Here is a 12531-nt window from a genome sequence, read left to right as displayed (position 1 = left end):
TCCTGATAAGTTTATCAACGTTGGATGGAACCGATCGCACAGCCGTCCCTGCGCTCGTTGACGTTCGGTTCGAGTCGTGCAGTCTCGGCCCGGGGTCCCTGTCAACCGCCCCGCTAGAGAAAGAGAGATGCAAAACCTAGGGGCCACCCTTCGTCTCATCATCTTTTCGCGCTCATAGCTGGGCATATCTGGTCTGAGCCAGGCCTGCTCTCCTCTCCTCTGCTTCTCGAGGAATCGCCTGGAAAAGGTCCCTTTACCTCGGCCCCTTTCCGCTCCCCACGAGCACCAAAGTCTCCCAATGACGTAGCTTCCGTTCCTTCTCCGTTCTAAAGCGACGTATTGATCGTCTCTCTGCTCCTGAAGCTGCGGAGGCTGACACGAGAGGGAAACGAGAAGAGTGGATAGAGAGAGAGAGAGAGAGAGAGAGAGAGAGAGAGAGAGAGAGAGAGAGAGAGAGAGAGAGAGAGAGAGAGAGAGAGAGAGAGAGAGAGAGAGAGAGAGAGAGAACGTGTCTATGTCGGAGGGTGAGGGTTGTGCCGTAGAGCGTGCCTCCATCGACGCTTAGCGACGGAAGGAGACGGAGGAGTTAGCCGTGTGTGTATGTATAACGGATAGAAAAAGTTAAGTAGAAGGAGAAAGGACACGCAGCTTGCGAGGGGGATGCTTAAAACGGCGAAGGAGTCGAATCGCGATAAAATAGAAGAATCAAGCAGATAGCGATGAGCCGTTGCACGCCTTTTCCATCAAAAATATCATCGGGATGAAGGGATGAAAATAATGAAGCGCAAAATATGGAAGATAAGCGACGAGCGATAAAGAAATCGTATAAAATACTTTGTATGTCTGTGATACAAGTATAGAAGACGGTTCATATAAACGTGAAAATGAAAAAAAATTACTTGAGATCGATCAAAATTGAAAAAAAAAAACTTAACGAGAATAATGAAACGGAGAAGAAAGAGAGCAATGTTGTCCAATATACTTTATTTGAAAGCAATTCGTAATTCTTCTTGCGCAGCACATATATTAAAAGTCTTTCTAGCACAACACATTAAGTATTATAAATCAAAAGTAGATAAAGAGACGAGGAGTAATTAATGCACGCTACATGCTAGAGAATTAAAATTACACTAAGGAGGATTCGGGATCTAACTCGATAAATCGCAACTGTACTATTTGTCTCTTCATATAACATCGGCCCCATGTCATATACCATTCAACCACCTTTCCACCTGTCATTCTCAACTCACACGCAATATGTCTTCCTAAAGTTTGCTTACGTCTCATCATCGGATAAAGTTGCGAATGTGGATGAATCTCTGACACGAACATCTCTGCCTCCTGATCATTTTCGGAACTTTGAGCAGGTCTTCGTTAAACCAATCAGCTTACACTTCGTAGAGACTGACTAGACACCTGGACAGAGATTAATCATATTAAATGCATGGCTTAATTCGCGCATAACATAGTGGTCAATTAATAATACCTTTCACTGGTTCATCACAGAAACTTACACCATACATAATTGCAAGAACAGTAATTTGGAACAGTAATTTTGATTAATTTTTCAATATTCACGTATATATACATATTTTTTTTAGTAATAATTAAACGTATGCTAAATAACCAAAAATATATTTGGCCATCGAGCAATGCGTCTGCGTTCCCAGACACCATTTACAGGCAAACCGTAATATAGTTCACGCAGTGTAGCTACGTATTTATTGATTAATTCACTGGGGGTCATTGCCATAAAAGACCGCTTAGTCCAGCGCGACAACAGAGAGATAACGCATTGACAGATAAAATTTAACAGTGAGTTTTCTAAATACAGCGCTGACACATTGCAGTATTTTAATTATATTACAAAAAATATATCTTGTGTAGGTGCAGTACTCATACCTTCGCAATTATAATGTGCTATGTAAAATAAACTATTTTACATAAATATTTTTAAATAAACTTCAAATAAAAATTTAAACGACGCAATATATTAATTCGGTTAGAATATATAATACAATCAATTGTCTCTATATACAAATATTAAGAATTGAAAAGGATTATCTAAAAAGCGAATACCTTCTGCGAGATTATTGTTCGCAAGCGTATCTCGATCGCGCCACACTTGCACGAAGAAGCGTTGGTCTTCGACTGACACCATGTATCGTATCGTGGAATGTTTCAGAAGCAATGGACGTCCGAGAGGCATGCTTGGAATAATAATCCAGTCGATAGTCCGTGGATTTCCTTTTCTGTTCTTCGGCACGGCAACCGATTCGCATTCGTAACTCGCGACAAATTTGAATCTGAAATTAAAGTTGTCATAAAAGAATCGGCAGCGTTTTATTCTGTGTAAATCAAATTGCTCCATGTAACTTAGGTATTACGTGAACGATTCAATAGCATCGCGATTATACCCAACTGAACTTTAATTGTGTAAGAATAATTAGAAAGTTCAATATAATAATTAGCTCTTGTTCTTTAAAATTTAAATTTTACTTATCTGCTTTTGTGTATACTAATATAATTTTTAATATATATAAAATTTATGTATATACAGATGCAACATAATTTTGGTTCCAAAATTATAACTGTTTTCAGAATTGCTAATATGTTTACAAAAAAGTTCAGTAAATCGTACGTAGGTAGATTTTCTGTAGGATGAATATAAGCCGGCGTAATTAAAAGCTTAAACGATTAAGCTAATGTTATTGAGATGAATCTGAATTGAGGTAGGCGGGTTAAAGACTCTAACAACGAACTGCAATGCCGCCCACTATACTGAAATTTAGGTACTTTTCGCTTCTGTCTTAAAAAAAATGTCTTTGTCACAGTTACGGTTAACCGCGCATACTGACTGCAGAAATAATATTTAATTTTATTTAGGAAGTTTGTTTAAAAATATTATACAATTGCGAGTATTAAATATTATACAATCTCGTTCTTCACAATTTATTTAAAAATTAAGTATATAAAGTGATCTTTTTAATTACAAGTTTAAATTTTTTAGTGCTTTTGTTACCCCGAAAGTTATAACCCGCCACATTTATAGATCGCTATAAAAACTTGCGCGAAACTCGTGATACGCTTTACTGCCACAATATACAGTAGTATATATGCAATATAGTAAGATGCTTGCATTTTAATAGTTATCAACATTCCATTATTTATTAAAAATTATTTAACGTAAATTTAGGCGTAAAATGTTCTCAAAATCCATAAAAAAATTCGTTTGTTTGCAGTTTGCCAAGAATAAATAAAGCAATTCGATATAGTCGTATCTTACATTTGCTTCAGCACCAAAAATAAAACGGTTAATCAACGTTCCTTTTTCCCGCGCCGAGAAAGTGTTGTATGTTGCATTAATGAATCCATAAATCATAACGGGAAAGAAGAATGGTAGAAGGTCGGAATCTGAGTGACGTCCGTCCAGAAAACTCGTTGCCGTTGTGATCTTGCCCATCCGTGAAGATCCGTGAAGAGGTAACTTGAAAGGCCAAAAGGATCGGGAAACGAAGGGGGTTCTGCTTCTTCTGTAAGACGTTGACGCAGCTCCCGTGGGGCACTTTTGCGGATGAAGACCACCCTATCTTATACTTGACGTAGTAAGAAACGTTTTGCTTTATCCTCTTATTTTCTTTTGCGCTTTTCGTCTTTTTTTTATATTCTTTTATCTCTTCTCCAATTTTTCTCAGATTTTCCTTTGTGTTCCCCATATTAATGTGATACCTAGTAACAAACAACAAACGTCGCATAATATCCATCATCCAGTCAGATAATATATTAGCTTTTATGTTTATTTTCTGTTGACACACATTAAAGTGCTCTTTTGTCGTCGTTTTAGATCCTTTCTTAAATTAGTAAAAAAGAATGTTTCTGTGGACAGTAATATTAAACTATAGAACATCGTAACGTAGTTTATGAGGCGCGAGAGATTCCGCAAAAGGCGATCATTTGTCAAAGTGAAGTGGATGCGAACGTGAACATGTTATCACAGCTCTACCGAGGTAATCTATCGCGCGTCTCCTATTATAAGAAAGAGATTTTTAGGAGAACGAGACCGTCATTTATTTTAAGGGCAATAAGAAGCTGCTAGAGATTAAACGTAACAACATAGCTTAAAAATAACATGAGTATTTTATGACGCTCAGACAAAAATCTATCCTACAACAGTCGTTTTTGTAGATGCATACACATTGCAGTAAAAAATTTAATGTCAATGAAAGTCCACTCTATATAAATTTTGTGTTAAAATAACCCGCCATTCATTGTGTTATTTTTTACATTTAGAAATGTTATATCGACATTTTTTATATAGTGTTTAGTTTCACGATGAATGAGTTATTTTAACACAAAATTTAGAGTGGACTTTCATTGACATTAAAATTTTTACAGTGTAAGGACTTTGAGAATCCTTGATAAGTCGACATAGTCCAAATACTCTCATAACGTGAGTGACACGTGGTTGCGCCATTTTAATTAAAAAGATATGTTTTCAGGGAGCTCTGTGTGTGTGTGTGTGTGTGTTTATGTGTATGTCTGTGTGTTTGCGACTTGTGAAGCTATCCATATATATAGGCATAGGCGGAGACGAGGGGTTGGCAGGCAGTCCAAAGCATTGAAGGGGGTTGGATCGTGATGGCAGGTGGTGGCGAGGGAAGAGGAAGTTGCGATTCCATCTGCCAGCCTGTCATTCTGATACTACGTACAATGTCGGCAGTTGGCGGAGACGATCAATACATTGCAATCTATATAAAATGGCTGCAGTATTTGGAGCGCCGTGCATAAAACGCTTACTCTCGTGGAGACGAGAAATGAATATCGCATAGGACGACAAATTAAACAAGTATCCATTGTAAATTCCGCAAATGGGAGTAATTTTTTTCTCTTTATTATCGCATATCTGCAAAAATTATAGTAGTTATCCGCTGCAAAGCGACCTCGTTATTAGTAAACATGCGCGTATTTTAAACGTATTCTACACACGCACATTTCACATTTAAATATTGAAATATTATTACTATTTGCTTATAAATTATTTTATTATTTATCTTTTCTTAAAGTAACTTCAACATTTAACGGGAAAACCATACATAGGACACAATGGTTCTTGTGCAATCGGCATATTTTGTATTATGGTAATAGTGAAAAAACAAAACATATGAACGATCAACATGCGATGTATGTACATTTAATTTTTATCATTAAATTACACTAAAGAAAAATGTGTTTTTCAGATTTAAAAAACCTACGACATACTTAGATTGCAATTTGATAAATAGATTACATATATACGTATACAAAAGAATAATCGCGCAATATCAAAACAACTACATGGTTAATATGTTTAACTAAAGATTTAATCATTTCATATTATAGATTAAAAAGAAACAATAACTTGTTTTATTAAAGTGACATGAAAAACTACAGTTATCTATACAGAAAATAATGCTTAAAAACATTTGCAGTGAAACATTAATTAGAAAAATCCGATAACATTGTATTAAGATTAGTATAATAAAAATTTTAATAAATTCTCTGCGAAGGAACAAGGGAAAGCATTCATTCATCTGAGAAATAAATCTCTCGGATAAAAATAAAAATATCTTAATTGACCTGCAGATATAATGTAGTTTTTAAAAATGCATTAAACAGAACAGGCAATATAAGTGACACCCTAAATTTAATGGAAAATCTATAAATAGGAAGATGGTTCTGATTATGAGATATTCTTTATAATATTTTATTTTACATATTATATAAAAAATGAAAAATTAAAATGTATGAACAAGAAATATACAACGCGTGTGAACGTTTGATTTTTATTATTAAATTATTATCTTATCACAAAAATTACCATAAAAATGTTATTCTTAAATTAATAACGTCAATCATGTTGCTTAGAATTACAAATCCGAAAATTATAACAAAAACAAAACGTTCAAATATTTTTATGTTATAAAAGTATAAGTGCGCATTCAATGAAACTTTAAATATATTAAAATTGTTTAGAAGATTCTACGAAATCATTTGCAGCATAAACAAATAAATATTGAATCTTTTTCTTCTCCTAAATGTAAAATAGTTTAGTTTGCAAATTTAATTTTGTATTCAAATTAATTTACCTAATCTCATTTAGACAGGAAATTTTAAATTTTTTGCGCAATATAATTAATTGTAAACTGTTCTTTCACTCTGAGACTGCTGTAGAAGAAAGGAGCATTACAAATTGCTGCAGCAGCGTCATCTTTTGCATACGCTGTGACACTATTTTGCAAAGACCACCTACAGATGGCAGCAATTATGTATTTCACTCCTTTTTTAGTTAAAGAATTAAAATCCATTGCTTTAAAAAACCTGGAGAAAGATCCACCCTTTCATTCATTTATTCACTCTTAATATAATATCCAAGTATATATTCCATTCTGGTAAATTTTACATTACACAGTTTTAATAATTGAAAGCAAAATGTACGAGATAATAATGTCAATTTTATAAATAGTTCACTGTTGTTTTAAAAATTCTTCCAAAATTTTAACTAAAAATTTTTATGCATCTATAAATTCACCTTTTCAGTTTCATGATAAACAAATTCTCTTATTCTAACCGATTTTATATCACAACACTCATTATCACAATATGTTTACAAATATGCACAAAAGTGCGCGTCAAACACTCTATTGTTTTTCAATCACTAATTTGTTACGATTATACACTCTCCAGGGTTGGTGTACCACGGCAAAGTCAATATGGCCGAGCCATATCGCGCATAGAAGTAACACGTGATCATACAATTAATTGCTTCGGCCAATAAAAGTTGGCGGTAAAGCGGGAAAGAGAAAAGGAAGAAGCACGCGCGCGCGCGCGCGCACACACACACACACACACACACACACACACACACACACACACACACACACACATTCCACAGCGCGAGACGAAAACCGGCCACGGCGCGGCGGTGCGACTGTACAGGAGGCAGGCCAAAGCGAAACTAACTCAGCTTGCGTGCAATAAAGGAGATCATTTTGAATCTGTGCCGCTGAAATTTATGGCCTCCCACCAGGAGAGTTCCGGCCGTTAGTACCGCGTAGTAAAAACTGGCTATTAATTTTATGTTTGCATGGTAGTTGGGCGGCACAGGCAAGCGTTCCCTGCAGTCTCTATTTTCTATAAAGGTCAGAAAAGTATACCTTTATCTTTAAATAGTATCGACGCTAATTATGTGTAAACACAAAGTTATTTGATCATGCAGTGATCATCGTTAATCCTAATAACGCGGTTTACAAAGACCATTAGGATACGTGTTTCGAGAGATAAAATTTTTATCTTTTACTTCGACTTTAGTTTTTAATGAAAATGTCCCAAACAATATTTTTCAACTTTTGCAAGTGGAAAGAAGAGATCGAGCTTTAATAAATATCTTAAGTATGTACCTGATTTTTTTTCCGTGGAACTTTACTGTGAGATTCCGTCGCGAGAGCAGACACGGTCCTCTTCGTGGTGCGCTCCAGGTGATGTTGACCGTTCGCCGATCAGCGATGTTATGGTGCAGGAAAACGCCGAGGGGTAGTATTGCGGGGGAATGATTTATGACTTCGGGGACCAGGTAGGGCGCCATTCAGCACCAGGCTCGTTCTCTTCTTCCGCCACCTCTTCGACGCTCCCTCTCTTAGCCCGGTGACTTGCGATGTCAATGCGTTTTCAGTTGGCCTATTTACGCAATAGGCATAAGACGAATTTCACGATCCTCGCGGATGAAACAGTGATTAAAATAAATCACGTCAAACTTTTTGTGTTTTTGTGACGTGCAGCAGTTCGTAAATCGATTGTCCATATTTGATTTCTGTGATGACGGGAAAACTACGGTAAATATTGCTATTCTATTCATAATATATCTCATAACAGATTTAATCATTTTATTCTCGGTATGTATAGACTCTTTACAATTAAAATAAATTTTTATAATGAGTATACAAATAATTTGTCATCAAATAAATCTAAAAAAAATTATTTCTGATGCTAATGTATTAGTATCTAATAATTGATGTACGTGAAAATTATTATATTTTGAGAACACTAGAAAATTTTAAAAACAAATAGCATTGACATATGCAGCCCAAACATTTTTCAAGGCAAATTTCTGTTTTCATTTTGATGTGAGAGATGTGACAAAGTGATAAATTGTAATATTTGAGCAGTAACTACGCAAAACTGATGTTCGCATAGATAATACATAGCATATCGTGAGACAAAATGGAGATCTTTTTAACCAAGCTAGATATCAAATTCGATTGACAATAGTGTAGAACTTTGTGCGCGAGCATTCGGGCAAAATGACAGCCGGATATCGCGTTTCTGTAGCGAAGGACTGGCAGGAAATTATCCCGCGGAAGGTCGCGGCACGGCGCGGCGGCGCGGCGCGCACAGTCTGCAATAGTCGAGTACACGCGTTGTAATTGATGTAACTTAATTTGTAACATGCGTCATGCGAGATGCTAGTCGCGCTACTCGCGCTGGCTCCGAGAAGTAAAAAAAGAATGAAGAAATGTTCGCGGTAGCTCGTGTAATTGCCGCGCGCACGCACATGGAAGGAGGCTAGGCTGGTACGCGCGAGCAGCGCAACGGAATAATGGTCAGCCCTATGGGCAACTTTTTCACTTTGCATGTAATAACTGGCAAAGGGCCGGCAATGTGAAGGAGGGGAGATGAGAGAGGCGAAATGCCGCCTATACGCGCGGAGGAGCAGTTTAATAAAATCTCGTTGGCCTAATGACGAGAACCGAGCTCCGGTAGTCGTCGGGTGAGACAGGGGCGACGATGGGGAACGAGGGATGGACGGAGACGGTAGCAGACCGTCGTGATGGTAGCTGGGTAAGGGGAGTGGGACGGGGGGAGGGCGGGAGGAGGGCAGCCTGGCGGTGAGAAATAAGAGGGGTTGGGACGAAAGAGAGATATCGTCCGTGTCGCATACGATGCTGCCGTGTAGCTGATGTCTTCGGCCGAAGCTTCGCAACCGGCTGTTTTTATGCAAAGATGTTCATCAGCGCTTTGATCTTTACCGACGAGATACGCTTGTAATTTCAAATGTACGACGATATGACGCGAGATTGCAATAAACGCGAGAAACAAGAAAATGGGAAAAATGAGAATTCCTGGAAAATTAGAAAGTGCATGTTTGTTAATAGCTCAGTTGAGTTAATAGCTCAATTTTCATCAATTAAACGCAACAACATCGATGTACTTGCAAATTCTAAATTCTTTAATTATATTATTATTCTTGTTATTTTTTTTATAACATTGAATAATACTTGCGGCATTCTATATTTATTGCAAGTACAATTATTTATTGTTATTTACTCGGACGGTAATTTAAATATTGAGAAATGATCGTTGGGTTATTTCTAAACTTTTCTTCTTCGGTTCAAGTTCTTCGATGCTCCATCATCCGTCTTTTCTTTACGCTTGTTGCCCCATTTCCATGATTTTTCTTAACGATTTAAAAGAAAAATTTTAACATCGTATGTCGACCCGGTACGTTGCATTGAAATTGTTAGGGAAACGAAAAAAGCTAGAGGGAAAAGAGGGAAAAGACAGACGCGGAGTCAAGGCACAGCAGCAGCTACCCCGAACGATCATCAATCATCAAGAGCGAGACAATCGAATAGTGCAGCCAACCGGTGAACAGCTGTCGCTTCGGTGGGCTCTAACCGTACACGTTACACGTTGCTACTGCAATTTCACAAAAAAAAGTCAAAGGACACTGTAGAAAATCAATCGCATAAATAATATTATTGTTATGCATTTAAAATATGAAAAAAAAATTCATTGTTAGTTTAGTTATTTATAAAATAAATACAGCACGTAGCAGACATCCGTTATAGCACAATAAAAAATATATAGAGGAAATATAAAGTAAATATAAAGTAAAACTTTCATATCCTCTTCTAATATTATTTTCTAAAAATAGCAATGTATCAAATAACGATAGAAACATACGAAGACAGGCTACGAAAAACAATATGATTGTATGAAAGATTAAAAACTCACTCATTTTGCCTTTCAATCTTTTATAATTTATTTTCCGCTGCGCTTCATACGTCGAGCATTATATATCTCAACGAGCTCGATCCTCCTCGCATCGCATCACATCGTATCAGAACGCTACCATCACATGCCGACATCCTCCCTACGTGTTCCTATATTGCCTGCTACGTTTCATAAATAACTCTCATATTGCAAAAAGTACAATTTCAATATTAGAACCGATGGGCATGCCAATATTGCTCGTTGTATGATAGATAGACGAGCTATATTGTCTTTATAAAAAGCTAGTCGTTTCTTTGAAAAATATGTACTGAATATAGCTTTAAGGAGGCTCTTACCTCGATCATAATATGACAGATCTTTATGAAATTAATATATGTTGTAAAGTGAACCACAACGGACCGATGCCCAAAACTTGAGCATAGGTTGACGATAAAAACTGTAAAAATATCAGTATTGAAATTCGCATTTTTAACACAGGGCATATGGTAAACACTAAAATTTTTACCGGAAGTGATGTATTTTCTTGGCAAGTTTGCGAGCCAGGTAAACAAAAAACTAAGGAATTGTAGTTAAAATAATAATCTTTCTAATGATAAGAAGAAAACTTGGTGTTGACGATGAGTTATAAAAGATATTGTAAGTTTTAATATGACGTACGACAGGTTAGGCGAATGATCTTCCGAGTGTCAAAATCGCGCGAAGTTTCTAACCTCACTTGCACATGTCTTTTCTCTGCGCTGTATGGTAGCGGCATAATTATTCTCTCGCGCATTGACAACCTTTATTTTCGCGAATTTTCCTTTCATTTTCCCTCTCAGCATTCTCACGTTATATCTTTCTTTTGGCTCCATCTCTTCATCGCATCATTCGCTACAACGCTACACGGCTACACCTCACTTTAGCTGCAGACTGCTACAGACGACGTTGTGACACGCGCATGTTCTGCTCTTTAGCACTGACGTAGTCAACTGACTTATTGTATAAATTTTAATATTTACACTAATAGAACATATAACTTACTCTTACACTATGTAAAAATCATTATTTATTTTTTTATTTAATTTTCCGATCATTTTATAACCAATTATTAATGATAATTTTTCGGTTGCTACATTGATTAGAGCAGCCGGGTAAGAGCCTCCTTAAGGGAATATTTATTCGAAATAGCGTGAATATCGAGTTATATTTGTTTACGTATCTCGTATATTAAAATACAATTTTTATATCTTGAAAGTTTAATTTATACACTTCTTGTGATGCAATAGAAAGTATCCATCTATATTTTAAAAGTGCTAGTACATTAAAACTTTTACATTGTATAGACATGTTACTTTTTTCTATTTTATATACATTCAATATATTGCACGGTAAAAAATTAAATACATTTCTAATTTTTTATGTAAGAGTAGAGAAACACTTATATAAATTAAATAATTATTTAGATAAATTTAGTAATTAGAGTTTAGTGTTCGAATAATTTGAAGAAATAAGGAGGAGATAAGAAATCCTATATTCAATATCTATTCAGATATATATATATATATATATATATATATATATATATATATATATATATATATATATATATATATATATATATATATATATATATAAGTATTTTCTGTTTGATACAGCTAACACACTTATCTGAGAAAACTGACAGAATTGATAGTGTTTTTAATTTACGCTAAATAGGAAAATTTGAACCTAAAATTTGATTAATTTACTGAACCTAACGTTAGTAAGGTAGTTTGCTGCAGAGGAATTTCGTTTACCGACGCGAGATGCGTTGTCTTAAAGCACATTTGTAGACGGTAGATGGAACCGAGGAAAATATTTTTCTACATCAGTTACTTTTCCAAAGTGAGAGTATATGTCTGCAAATACAGAAATAATGTTAAATTGTGCTTATTGTATACCACATTATTATGTAATTGCATTGTTCATGTAAATTCGGATCTATAGATAAACCTAAATCTCACATTTTCTCTAGCCATTTAATTAATTTATTCATGTAATTAATCCGCAAATGCAAATTAATTAGCTTTTGATAATCCCCTGATTATTTATACAAAACAATTAATCAATACATTATCCCAGAATTACAACTCTAGACGTAGACATATATATTTTGAAACGATATTGGACTTTTAAAATGTAATTATATTTAATATGACATTACAAATTAAAAGCAAAACATTATAATATTAAACATTAATTTAACTTAACGCTTAACATTATTCAGTTCATTTTTATTTTCTTTTTTTAATTTATTTTTTGTTTTAGTCTTTTTTATTTTAATTTATTTTTTTATGATTAAAATAATTAAAAAGTTTTAATGTATTGATTGAAATATTTAACTTTTTGAACATATTTTATTATATTTTTTAATAATAAAAAATTTCTCTAATTAATAAGTAATTGGAAATGTTATTATTAATGCGCAATTTTATTGCAATCACACATTTATTGAAACTTTTT

The 12531-nt window shown here is 35.0% G+C and overlaps 1 protein-coding gene and 1 long non-coding RNA gene across 2 annotated transcripts in view; one reads left to right on the top strand and one right to left on the bottom strand.

Moving 5' to 3' along the window:
* Positions 1-12531, top strand: part of LOC143907830 (uncharacterized) — a 91962-nt gene that overhangs the window by 12291 nt on the left and 67140 nt on the right. The window lies entirely within an intron of this gene.
* Positions 131-10295, bottom strand: LOC143907833 (uncharacterized). The gene is made up of 5 exons (XR_013259992.1): positions 10051-10295; positions 7437-7713; positions 3287-3729; positions 2080-2306; positions 131-1416 (listed from the first exon to the last, which is right to left on the bottom strand). It is a non-coding gene; the product is annotated as an uncharacterized LOC143907833 (long non-coding RNA).

The sequence above is a fragment of the Temnothorax americanus genome, unplaced genomic scaffold (assembly GCF_048541705.1).
Source record: "Temnothorax americanus isolate GAGA-0224 unplaced genomic scaffold, ASM4854170v1 Scaffold9, whole genome shotgun sequence".
Classification (NCBI taxonomy): domain Eukaryota; kingdom Metazoa; phylum Arthropoda; class Insecta; order Hymenoptera; family Formicidae; genus Temnothorax; species Temnothorax americanus.
This window is presented reverse-complemented; position numbering and strand designations above follow the sequence as displayed.